The sequence below is a fragment of the Xenopus laevis genome, chromosome 1S (genome assembly GCF_017654675.1).
Source record: "Xenopus laevis strain J_2021 chromosome 1S, Xenopus_laevis_v10.1, whole genome shotgun sequence".
NCBI lineage: Eukaryota > Metazoa > Chordata > Amphibia > Anura > Pipidae > Xenopus > Xenopus laevis.
Window position 1 is genome coordinate 150,094,626 of NC_054372.1, and position 13,034 is coordinate 150,107,659.

Below are 13,034 nucleotides of genomic sequence, written 5' to 3' on the forward strand. Positions count from 1 at the left end.
TAAACAAGTTGCTGTGTAGCCATGGGGGCAGCCATTTAAATCACAGGTTACATAGCAGATAATCTATGCACTCTATTGCAGTACCTTACAAGGCTTATCTGTTCTCTACTAAGTGACATGTGCCTTTTCTACTTTTCCAGCTTGAATGGCTGCCCCATGGCTGTACAGCAGTGTGTTTATACTAACAATAGTAGTCTTTACTAGTGCAGTGTATTTGAATTACTTTAACATGCGTTCATTTTTGCTGTTCCTGTTTCTTTAATGAATTATGTCATATAAAGTGGGCTTTGTTTTCATCTCTGCAAAATGTGAACGTCCCCTTTAACTTTGAAATATGTGAAGTGACACAAATATGTGAAGGGCTTATGCATTTTTATACTAGAAATGTCAAAAGCTAAATGTGGCTTTTAATACTAGGTATACTTGCAGATTTTGAGGTTTGGCACAGGCAGCATTTGGTGTTGCTACTTAAAGGGGTCGTACCTTTAGGGTCTGGCCACACGGGCAGATTCGGGGAGATTAGTCGCTAGGCGACAAATCTCCACTTCTTCGCGGCTACTAATCTCCCCGATCTGCCTTCCGCTGGCTAAATTGTAAATCGCCTGGGGGTAGGCACATGGAATGCTTAGTTTTCCGAAGTTTCCTTGTGAGGCAGTTACGGGCGACTTCGGGAAAACTAAGCGTTCCGTGTGCCTGCCCCCAGGCGATTTAAATTTTAGCCGGCGGAAGGCAGATAGGGGAGATTAGTCGCCGTGAAGAAGAGATTTGTCGCCTGGCAACTAATCTGCCCGTGTTGCCAGAGCCTTAAGGTAACTTTTAGTATGTTCTACAATGCCCAATTTTAACCAGCTTTTCAATCGGTTTTCATTCTTCTTTATAGTTATTTGCTTTTTTATTTGACTCTTTGCAGCTTTCAAATGGGCGTCACTGACTCCTTCTAAAAAACAAATGCTCTGTATTTGTTAGTGATACTTTACATTACTGATCTTTCTAGTCAAGTACTCTCCTTTTCATATTCCAGTCTCTTATGTAAATCAATGCATGGTTGCTAGGGTAATTTGGACCCTAGTTACCAGATTGCTGACTTTGCAAACTGGAGAGCTGCTGAATAAAAAGCTAAATAACTCAATAACCTCAAATAATAAAAAATGAAAACCAATTGCAAATTGTCAGAATATCACTCTCTACATCACGTTAAAGGTTCTCAAAGGTGATCAACCCCTTTAACAAAAAAAAAAGGCACTTGAATGATCTTATAATTCATAAATGTAAAACATATGTCTTGGCTGCTCGTGAATATCTAAAAGCTATGTTTTCTGTTGGTGTACTTTGTGTAATAGTCTAGTAGCAAGAAGCTAGCTGAAGACATATCCTGTCCAGCGAAAAGGTAGAAGGAGCAAATTCCCTATATTTTATCAAAGCTTGTATGGAGATAGGATAAATCTGTGCCAGTCAGGTCCGAACTGCCAGTATAGGTATAATAACCGTACAAATGGTTGGTAGTTATCATACATGAAACATTTATTTGGTGCTCAAAACAATCATAGATTCCCCCCCCAATAAAAATCAACCGTACCAAGAGGACAGGTACCCCAGTAGTACTTGATAAACGAGCTTCCCCCTTTCAACACATTTTGCATAAGTGGAAGCTTTTCTACTGACACCTTTATAACAAGTATGGATTTGTAGAAAAGAATTTGGGTTTCATGTTTAGTTTGAAAAGGACTTTTATAATACAGCTTTTATGATAGGTCCCCTTTAAAGGACATGTCAACCTTTTTTTCAGTATTGGCATGCCTGTATAGGTTACCTTAACCCCACCCGAACCGCATTACTTTCGCCTCGAAATTCCCCTCCTGCTCCCTGCACCACTGCGTTCTTTCTCGATCGATGCAAGCATTTACCCGGCGGCCATTTTTTCTGGGTCGCACGCTTCCTGGTTGTATTGTGCAATGCTGCACTTACATGGTTATCCTGGTTGTAAAAGGCAGTGAAATAGTTAAATTCTCTGCTCTCTCCCTCGCTGCAGTCAGCAGAAGAAATATTTGCTAGGAGCAGGGGGAGCAGAGAGTTCAAGCTTACAAGTCTGAAGTCGGTATAGCAACCACCAGTGCTATTTTTTTGATTGGTGGATAGAATTGATAGGCGTGTATCCAGGTCACTGATGACGCGGCTGAAAGTTTTAGCTGAAGCCGATTCCCCTCTATCGCGCATGTGCTAGATTGTTTGAGACAAAGTGCGCATATGCATATCGCCAAACAGCAGCGCTCATTCAGAAGGGAGGGGAGAGAGAGGCAGATCGTGGAGGAAAGAAGCAGGAAGCTTAAATCAACTAAGCTTCTTAGTGAATTGCTTTTGAAGGACTGGAATACTCGGTATGTGAAGAATGTAATTAGGCTTTTAACTGAATAAATTCTTGATGTGGGGGTTGACATGTCCTTTAACATGTAAAGTTTGTTCAGTTAATATGTCAAAGATCCGTATGAGTCAGAGCTAAAAGAAGCTCCGGGAATAAGAATATAGTATAGGAGACAATCTAAGTGAAGTGAGTTTTATGATTATTACAGTCCAACCATTGCCCACTATTACCATACGATGTTCGTTTTACTCTTTATGGTTCACCTTCGGTGTGTTTAAGTGTGGGGACTCACAAGCGTTTAGCTTATAAATATCATAAATAGTTTATCTGCAAGGTCAAGATGTGGTTTTCAGATGTTGTGTTGGATTATTGAGTCCCCTGCTGTCAGTGAGCTGAAGACTTCGGGAGGGAAGGTGGCCGCTACGGTTCCTGCATGTTCTTTCCACTACACTGCTTTCACACCGCCCAACAGTAGGGATGGGTGAATCTGACCCGTTTCGTTTTGCCAAAAATTTGCTGCCGGCGAAATGTCGCAGACGGCCATTAAAGTCTATGGGCATCAAAATTTTTTTGGCGCACAACGCCATACAAGTCTATGGGCGCCATTTCCACGGCGAAACAAGGTGAAAAAAATCACCCATCCCTACCCAACAGTCCCAATTTCCCTAACACTGTCCGCGGTCCTGGATCGCTACTTATGCCTCCAGCAAAACTGTTTATTGCAGGCCTCTATCCTCCTGTCTTACAGAAAACCCTGAAGTCACATCACGCGAGACTAGCGTCATGACCATGACTTTTATAATACAGCTTTTATGATAGGTCCCCTTTAACATGTAAACTTTATTCAGTTAACAGTTTGCAATATCACAACAGATCACAATATCACATTCAGATCACTGTCTCTCCATGGAACATAGCAGCTGTATACAGACGTCTGTGGCTAGGGTGGCAACTTTAAAGGGTTAGCCTTTAGAAAAAAACACTGCTTCCCCTGCCTTACTTAATAAACAAATGACACACAATGCAGGTAAAATAGTTTGCTGTGTATGATGATGCCAGACTTATCTCTATATGGGACTTTTACATAGTCAAGTTAGGTTGAAAAAAGACCAATGTCTATTTTAAAGTAACAGTTCAGTATAAAAACTAGGTAAATAGCTGTGCAAAAAAAATTGTTTCTAATATAGTTAGCCAAAAATGTAATGTATAAAGGCTGGAGTGACTGGATGTGTAACAACCAGAATCCAACTTCCTGCTTTTCAGCTCTCTAACTCTTGAGTTAGTCAGCTACTTGAAGGGGGGGGCACATGGGACAGTGAGTTTGTAGTTGATCCTCAGCATGCAACTCAGATTCAAAAGCAACAGTTATTACCCATGTGCTCCCCCCATCAAGTCTTTGATTGGTTACTGCCTGGTAGCCAATCAGTGGAGCCAAGAGAGCTGCAAAGCAGGAAGTAGTGTTCTGGCTATTATGTTAGACATTCAGTCACTCCAGCCTTTATACATTACATTTTTGGCTAAATAACTATATTAAAAACATTTTTAATTTCGCACAGCCTATCTATTTAAACATTTTTTAAAGTTTTTATTTTTGGTTTTTCAAGGGTAGGGGTAGGGGTAAGGGAGTACATACAACAACTTGGTTCACATGTAGTAATAACTGTAAACACTTGGTTTTTCCAATATACCATTGAATAAGAATTTACATAGTCATCAGAACATGGAATAACAAAGATCAATCCTACATAGCACCTTAAATGCAACCAATTCACTGTGTATTAACATATGGTTGGCTGGCATAGACCTTGGAGTTCTGGGAGCTCAAGTGGATTAATGTCTAGCCACGGGTCCCATATCTTTTCAAATTTATCATGGCAGCCTCTGGTCAAATAAGTTAGCTTGATAAATGTTTATACTCAAAAAATGGACTACAGAATCCGAATAAATAAGTAATATATTAGTAAGTGAAATGTACAGTATATAGTATACAGCATGATAGAGACCTCTAGTGACCAAACTGAGGTAACACAGCAAAAAAAGACTTTACTCTATATTCGTGCTGATAAAAAGTAATTTATTATATCATGTTAAAATACATAGCATTTCCCCTCATGGAGCCTAACGCGTTTCATGCTTACCCAGCACTTGGTCATGTGCAATCTTAAAGACCAAACACATGTAAAATCCAAATTCTTTTTTTTTTATTAAAGCATTTATAGCTGTTGTAAACTCATTTAAAAATCTCAGCTATCAATCAAATATTGTCTGCCCCTCCTGCATTAGGCATAGAGGCGGGGCAGACAATTACATTCACTTTCCATTCAGCACTTCCTAGATGTCACTGCTCTCACCACATTCCCTCATTTAACCATTTAATTGTGTAACCAGGGAATGGGGATGGACATCAGGTCCCCCTGGTGCACAACAGATTCTGAGATGATACAAGGCTTGCCTTAATAACAGTGTCCACAAAATGGCTCCTGCCTGCTTGTTATAATTATGAATTCCCAGACTGAAGGAAATAATATTCAGATAATTTATATAGTGTAACTTAAGTTCATTTTGCTTGACTAACATGATAAAATAGGATTTGAAATAATTTTTGTTGGGTGACGGGTCCCCTTTAAATATGAGAATAAATAAACATGAAAACAATTATGTATGTATTTTTGTGATCGTGTTGTTATGAATTCATAAATCTACCTCTAAGTGGACATGGGATATAAACATATTGTACATGACTAAAACAATGAATGTGGCCAATAGATCTAGATGCACTCTAGAGTGCAAAGGGTGGGGGGTGTTTATTTTGTAACTCACCTTTTGATTGTAATTTCTCATTGGTTTTCCTTGACATGTATGTAATGTGCCAAATTTAGTCGCAGCGGTTAAAGGGGACCCGTCACCCAAAAAAAACCATTCCAAATCCTATTTTATCACATTAGTCAAGCAAAATGAACTTTAATTACACTATATAAATTATTTGAATCTTGTTTCCTTCAGTCTGTGAATCATAATTATAACAAGTAGGCAGCAGCCATTTTGTGGACACTGTTATTAAGGCAAGTCTTGTATCATCTCAGAATCTTGTTTGTGCACCAGAATGGGGGACCTGATGTCCATCCCCATGCACTGGCTACACAATTAAACGCTAAAGAGAACGGGGGAATGTGGGGAGAGCAGTGACAGCTAGGAAGTGCTGAATGGAAGTAATTGTCTGCCCCGCCTCTATGCCACTGGCATAGAGGAAGGGCAGACAAGATTTGATTGACAGCTGAGATTTTTAAATGAGCTTACAACAGCTATGAATGCTTTAATAAAAATAGAAATTGGATTTCATGTTTAATTTGAAAAGGACTTTTATTATACAGATTTTTATGTCTGGGTGACAGGTCCACTTTAAGTGGAAATGAATCATGTCACTGGCAATGAATGCTGTACAGTGTTCCTTTCTAACTATAGAAGATGAGACTGGCAACATTATTAAGCAAGCAGTATGAGCGTCATAATGAAACTGCAGTCTAGCTTCTGCCGAGGGCTCCTATTTAGAGGCAAAGATCACAAGTATTTGATGGCCTACCTCGTAATGTGAATGCGTCTGAGAAACTTGTGTATTTGTTTAAATGAAGCAGGTAAGGTTGTGTGTCAGAGACACATTCCCAGACCTAATTGTTAATTATTAATTTGTGTAATGAGGAAACCAGTGTTTGCTTAATGTTAGTGGCTGCAGTTTAAAATTTAGAGCAAGTGAACTGTAAAACTGTTTTTATTAAAAGGCAATATGGGCAAATAGTGGCCTTCGGCTAAATGGTGTTGCCGAAAGCTGAAGTTCAACAACATCTTGAGAGCCATGGCCCACCAGTTGTCACATAATAGGTATTAAAGTATTTGATTCCAAATTATGTATATTGTGGAAAGAGAGGCTGTGGGCAACGTTTTAATTAACCGTTCTGCACCAGTAATGCTATAGTTGTACTGGGTTAGTGAGTAGCGTTGAGCATAGCAGTAGCTTGTGTACATTTCCATTGTTATGGTGACATCTTGAGATGCCTTTCTTGCATAGATGGGGCTTCCTAGGGGACAAATTGTAATTTCAGATGCTTCAGGTTTAAATGGTTTCTTTAATCTGAGACACCAATCTGTGTCAAGGCACACATACACTGTGCGTTGTTTTGTAAGCTACTATTTATAGTACCGGAAGAATTTCCTTTGCTACGCCGTTATACACTAGATTGAACCGTAAATATTCTCGGTTTTTACAAACTGTGAATTTTGCGAAATACTTTATCATTTGACTGCCCTTTTTATAACATCTGTAAGGGTCATGTGTGCCAAAGCATGCAGTTGTGTCCCATGGTGCTGTACTTCTGCAGCTTCTGTATGCATGTAATTTCACATACGTGTGTCCAACCATTGCCGGTTGTACTTTGCCTGTGTCTTGTTGATTCCGTTGTCAACACTGCAGAAACTGTGGCTGGGAACCTGCCTCATTTCAGTCCAACATGATCCTTATACATCCTCTGGAAATAGACTTTCATTACACTACATCCCCTGTGCTCCTCTGTTACTAAGTTTAAGGTATACAGGTATAGGATTCCTTTTCTGGAAACCCGATATCCAGAATGCTCCGAATTACGGAATGACTGTTTCCCATAGACTCCATTTTATCCAAATAATCAAAATTTTTAAAAATGATTTCCTTTTTCTCTGTAATAATAAAACAGTAGCTTGTACTTGATCCCAACTAATATATAATTAACCCTTATTGGAAAACCAGCCTATTGGGTTTATGTAATGTTAAAATGAATTTCTAGTAGACTTAAGGCATGAAGACCCAAATTACGGAAAGATCTGTTATCCGGAAAACCCCAGGTCCCGAGCATTCTGGATAACAAGTCCCATACCTGTACTACGGTATGTTAAAAGGGGCAGTCAAACTCTCTACTTTGGTTTCTGTTATGCATCTTAACCCATCCAGTTACTTATTTAAGCTATACAAATTGCCATATCTAAATTCTGGAGTTTAAGGGGCAAATTCACTATGCAGCGAAAATGCGCCAGCGACGCCTTTGCCGCACTTCGCCAGGCGAATTTTCGCCAGGGCGCTGCTAATTCACTAAAATCCGAAGTTGCGCTCAGGGAGGCGAACGGTAGCGAATTTGTGCAAGCGTTAATTCGTCAAGCAAAGCAAAGTTACGTTAGCGATGCCTAATTTACATACGGCGCCAAGTTAAAGTTGAATTGTTGTATATGTAGCAGCAAATACATTACACTACACAAGCCTGGGAAAGCTTCATTAAATAAAATAGAGTTGATATTTTGCCCTACATATGTGCCCACTGTATAGTTCAGGTGCCATATGTTAGGAAATGTAGGGGGGAAGGAGGGTACCCCCAAAAAAATGTACAATCTTTTTCAGCCTATCACCCTTAAAAAAGGAAAAAACGCCAGCGTTTTTTGGGACTTTTTGGGAAGCAATCCCTATCTACTCTATTGCACTTCGTCTGGTCTGAGGTGGCGAAGGCAAGTCTGGCGCAAGAGGTAACGTTCAGTAAAATGCGCAAGTTAGTGAATTAGCATAGTTACGTCCCATTCGCCATAGCGCAAGTTCACCTGGCATAAGGGTGCGAAGTAGCGCTAGAGTAGGTCTACTTCGCTAGCGAATTTACGCCAGCGCCCGTTAGTGAATTGGCGAAGTTACAAAATGACGTCACGCTGGCGAATTTGCGCCATCGTTAGTCACTTCGCCCTTTAGTGAATCTGCCCCCAGATCTTTGGAGGCTTATTTATTAAAGGTCAGATTTTAGTGATTTTTGAAAGTACATCTAAAACTCACTTTAATTTCTGGTGTCAATATCTCTTTAAAAGTTTTCGTAGTTTTTCACTTAATAAATCTCACATTTTTCAAGTTTTTTTTTAGAAATATAGAAAAAACACAATTTTTTCGTTATTAGTATTGTTTGATTATTAGTAAATGATGAAATGATAATGACTTGGCTTAACCTAAGGGTTGGTTCAGAACAATAAGCCTGTTGAAGGCTTATGGTATCATCAGTGATCTTGCAGTTGGAGAGAGCTTCGAGGCATGAGTAAATCCAGTGTCCAATTATTCAGTGTACTGGCACAATGAAGGCTGCCAACTTGGATTTGGGATGAGGCAGCTATGGACTTTGTCAGGCTGAGAGTAAGTTGACTGCCTCTTTTGCAAGGCTAAGACAGTTGATACAGTAAACTGATGTTCTCTTTTCCTTGTGAGACAGTAAATAACACTATTAAAAGAAGGTTAATGGGACAAAATTTACTTTTACTGAAAGCAAGAAAATGGTGTTGATATCTACAGTTAGGACAGCCATTAGGATGCACAATGGATACAACTCTAGGGTTGGCAGTTATTATTGCAGCTCGGAAGAGCTTTAGTGGTCACTGTGACATATGGCTTAACTACAGTATTTGGTTGCCACTGATTACTTACTAGTTTAGTGCAAAATTGCCCAGTGTTCATAACTAACAACTACTATGTGACGACTGTAAAATATTCTATATATTCTCTTCTTAATATTTTCTTGCTTTATTAAATACCAATAGTGGAATATCAAGTACATTGTAGGTATTGTTGTGCAAAGTGTCTTTATCACCTGAATAGCCTCAGTAGACCTTAAAAAAACCTTGTGCCATACTTCAAATTTAGACTCTTGTGCAGATTTCCTTCAATTCCAGTTTGCTTGTCAACCACAAGCCACATCTCTGAGATCTAGAAAATATCATAATCCAGAATCCATTAGACATACTGTGCTGGTGCATTATAGACTTTTAACTTTTAGAGAATTAGAACACGCCTACCCCTCATTTAAATTCAGGCCGCGACTGATGCAGATCTATAGGAAGCTCTAATAAAGCCCAAAGTAAAACCAGCATCACATATTATTCATTATTGCCTACAGTATTGGGGGGGGGGGGGCAGGCCCGGACTGGCAATCTGTGGGTTCTGGCAAATGCCAGTGGGGCTGCTATAAGGTGCCATAGAAAGTCAGTAGCCCTGACGAAGCCGCTCAAGGTGAAACGCGCGTTGGCCATGTGGAGGAGAGAAACGCCATCATTTGAGTACATTTAACAATCTGGAAATCAGATACGTGGAACGAGGAGTGACTGGGACCTTTGGCTCTTCAGATCGGCTCTGGAAGTGCAAGCTAGGACAGCTCTGCGAGCAACGTAACCGCCACAGAGACTACACCGATAAGGTGGTAATGTATACTTGGCGTGTAGCCGACTGACAGTCAACCCTATACTTACTACCTGAAATTTATGTGAGCCGGTCATACTACTTATCTATCTGGATTTTCAGCGCAGTATTTCAAAAGGCACAGCTCTTCGTATCTACGGCTGCAAGTGTTTTGAATATATTTCCACACTCTGCTACATTGTTTCTCATTATCAGCAACAAAGTGAATATGTCCTGCATACAATGTTTAAAACCTCTAACAAGTGCTTCATTGTGACTTTTACTTAAGCAGGTCAATACCATGGACATAAGTCAATTTGACAAACAAGGAATGCTGATCCAAATGATGCGTTTTTAAAACGTCTCCTCCAAGCCTCATTATCTGCATAATCTAAGATTAGCAGTTAAATTATTCTTTTAAAAATATGGTGCAAACCATATATGGTGCTATATATACATGAATTGTGGTATAATTAATTGTATTTATTAAATTGATATTTGTACAGCAATTTTCACTGTTTTTGTACTTGGAATTAAAAAACCTCAAAAAATCAAATCAACAATTTTTGGGTTCTCTGAGGATTTATTAATTTTGATTAATATATTACATGAAGCAATCTACAGTGTGTGAAAATAAGATCTTTAAAAACTTTTTGTTGTTGCAAGTCAGTATTTAGTGGGCTGGTGGGGTCTGTTTGGGCCTCTGTGTAGGCGGATTGGGCCTCTTTGTACCTGAAATGCCAGGGCCTATTTTGACTCTCAGTCGAGCCCTGGGGGGGGGGGGAGGGATGGGTCACCTATGGTATATGTCAACTTTAACAGGCAGGTATTTCACAATATAAAAAGAGGCAGGTGCACAAGCAGACTTGTTAAAATCAAAGTAGTTTATTATTATGGCTGAGGCATCAACTGCTTAACCATTTTGTACTGTAGGCACAGCCCTATGAGAAATAACAGGTACAGCAGTAGTTTTTAAATTTCCACCTGTGCTCACATACTCAATGCTGAAAATCCAGGTACAGGTATGGGACCTGTTATTCAGAATGCCCTGGACCTGGGGCTTTCCAGATAACGGATCTTTCCATAATTTGGATCTTCATACCTTAAAAATAATGTAAACATAGGCATAAACAATAGGCTGGTTCTACTTCCAATAAGGACTAATCATATCTTAGTTTGGATCAAGTACAATGTACTGTTTTATTATTACAGAGAAAAAGGAAATGATTTTTTAAAATTTGGATATAATGGAGTCTATGGGAGATGGCTTTTCCATAATTCTGAGCTTTCTGGATAATGGGTTTCTGAATAACAGATCACATACCTGTATTTGAAGTCTGAGGTACACCTAACAGGATCTAATGAACGAGGTCTGAAATGGAGATTGTTGCTATTGTATTCACAATGTTATAGCTGTGCATGCAAGGAACATAGCAGCAGCAACACTAGTCTGTCTATGAATAGCTAAACCTGTAGATTATTTCACAAGGAATGATCAGCTCCTGTGTATAACTTTCACTTGATACTGATTGTTTGAATGCAAACATCAGTTTTTAGAGCCCCACTGTGAACAGTTCCTGGCAAGAAACACTTCAGTTATGGAGTTTCACTGTATTTGTGCTCTCACCACCCATCCATGTATTTATAACCTGCTCACTGCATCAACCAAGATAACAACTTCAACTCATGGGCAGATCTGCATCTGTTTCTGTAGGTAACAAGTTATTAGAAGAACCCTTTATGACTGTAACGAAAAACAATAATTCCAGCAGCACTCCGATGTGTGAATCAAAGGTTATTTATTTATGCCATTAGCAGAGCGACGTTTCGGGCTATTCCAGCCCTTTATCAAGCTGGAATAGCCCGAAACGTCGCTCTGCTAATGGCATAAATAAATAACCTTTGATTCACACATCGGAGTGCTGCTGGAATTATTGTTTTTCGTTGGAATTTCTCCTCGGGCAGAGAGGAATACAGCTGTGCACCCGACGCTGCAAAAGGCGATCCTGTGTGAGTGTGGCACCTTACTGAATTGATTTGAATACCTTTATGACTGTAACTCACTTAGGGTTTTCTAGAATATCTTGTTTTTACAATTAACAAATTCTGTCCTGTATGTCATGTTTGGTGACATTTTATGAGTAAACAATTCTATACTTTAGAGCTTTCCTGTTTGTCACACCCAGCAATGGTGGCACTATAAATGTAAACTCATTTATAATCAGGAATTACAGAAAACAGATTCCTTAGCATGAACTACTTCTCCAGAAGATGGTAACAAGTAATTAATTGGGGAGTGTTACTGAGGAACCTGTGGCATTGCAGACTGAACTGTATTCTTTCTAATAGAGTTGCTAAATTAATGTATTCAGTTTAGTAGTTTACAAGTTTATAGGTTGTAAGCTCTTTGAACAGGAACCTCAATACAACTGAGCATAAAAACTTCTAGCACCTGTTTAATTGTTGTAACTGTACCACTTTTTGTGTTTATCCCCTGTAAAGCACTGCATTTGTTGTTCAGTATAAATGCAATACAATACTGAAACCAGACACGTGTTCTGCCTAAACATCTCTGCAGCAGCCAGTTTTTTAATTTTGAGCTCTTGCTAATATTATTAATATATAAGCCTAGAAGTGTTAGTAACACACTTGCCTAACATGTATACATGCCTGACATAAACACATACTTGACAGCTAGGCTTGTAAGAGTTAATTTTTTTGGGATTTACTTCAAGAATCTGAAATTTAAAAGAATTTGTACAAAATAATATTGAACTATATGAATTGCATTAAAATCTCAAACTTGTAACTGTTTTTAAATTAGAGTAGATGCATGGGGTACAGGGTAAAGCAGAAGTTACAGAGGATGGATCCTATTTGGGATAATACAGACTATTAAGGGTAGAAGACTGAACAGTTTTATCTCAATTAACCAGACTTTAGACAGTGTTGGAACTAGGTGTAGGCAGAAGAGGCACTTGCCTAGGGTGCAAAGCTGGGGCACGTTCCTGCCACCTACCCCTAGTCTGATCCCATGTCTCTGCTTTCCTAAGTCAGCCAGGCAGATCCCTTGTAGTGAGAGGGGCTTTGCGTATCTTTTCGCTCAACAGGGAGTGGGAGGTGCCTGGCCTGGCGCTGTAGCCAAACTGCAAGTGCAATTAAGGAGGTAATTAAGTATAGAACATTACAACCTATCCAGTGTTATTTGGATGTTGTTGTAATACAAATAATGTAAAACATATTTAAAGGGGTACTTCACATTGACGTTAACTTTTAGTATGTTATAGAATTTTCAGTTCCAAGCAACTTTTCAATTGGTATTTTTTTAAAAAGTAATTTTTAGAATTATTTCTCTTCTTCCTGAACGTTTGGATGCATGGCTCTAAACTATAAAGCTGTATCTGTGTTATTAGACCAGCAGTTCTAGTTGGCCACAGGGGCATTAAGTGATTTGTG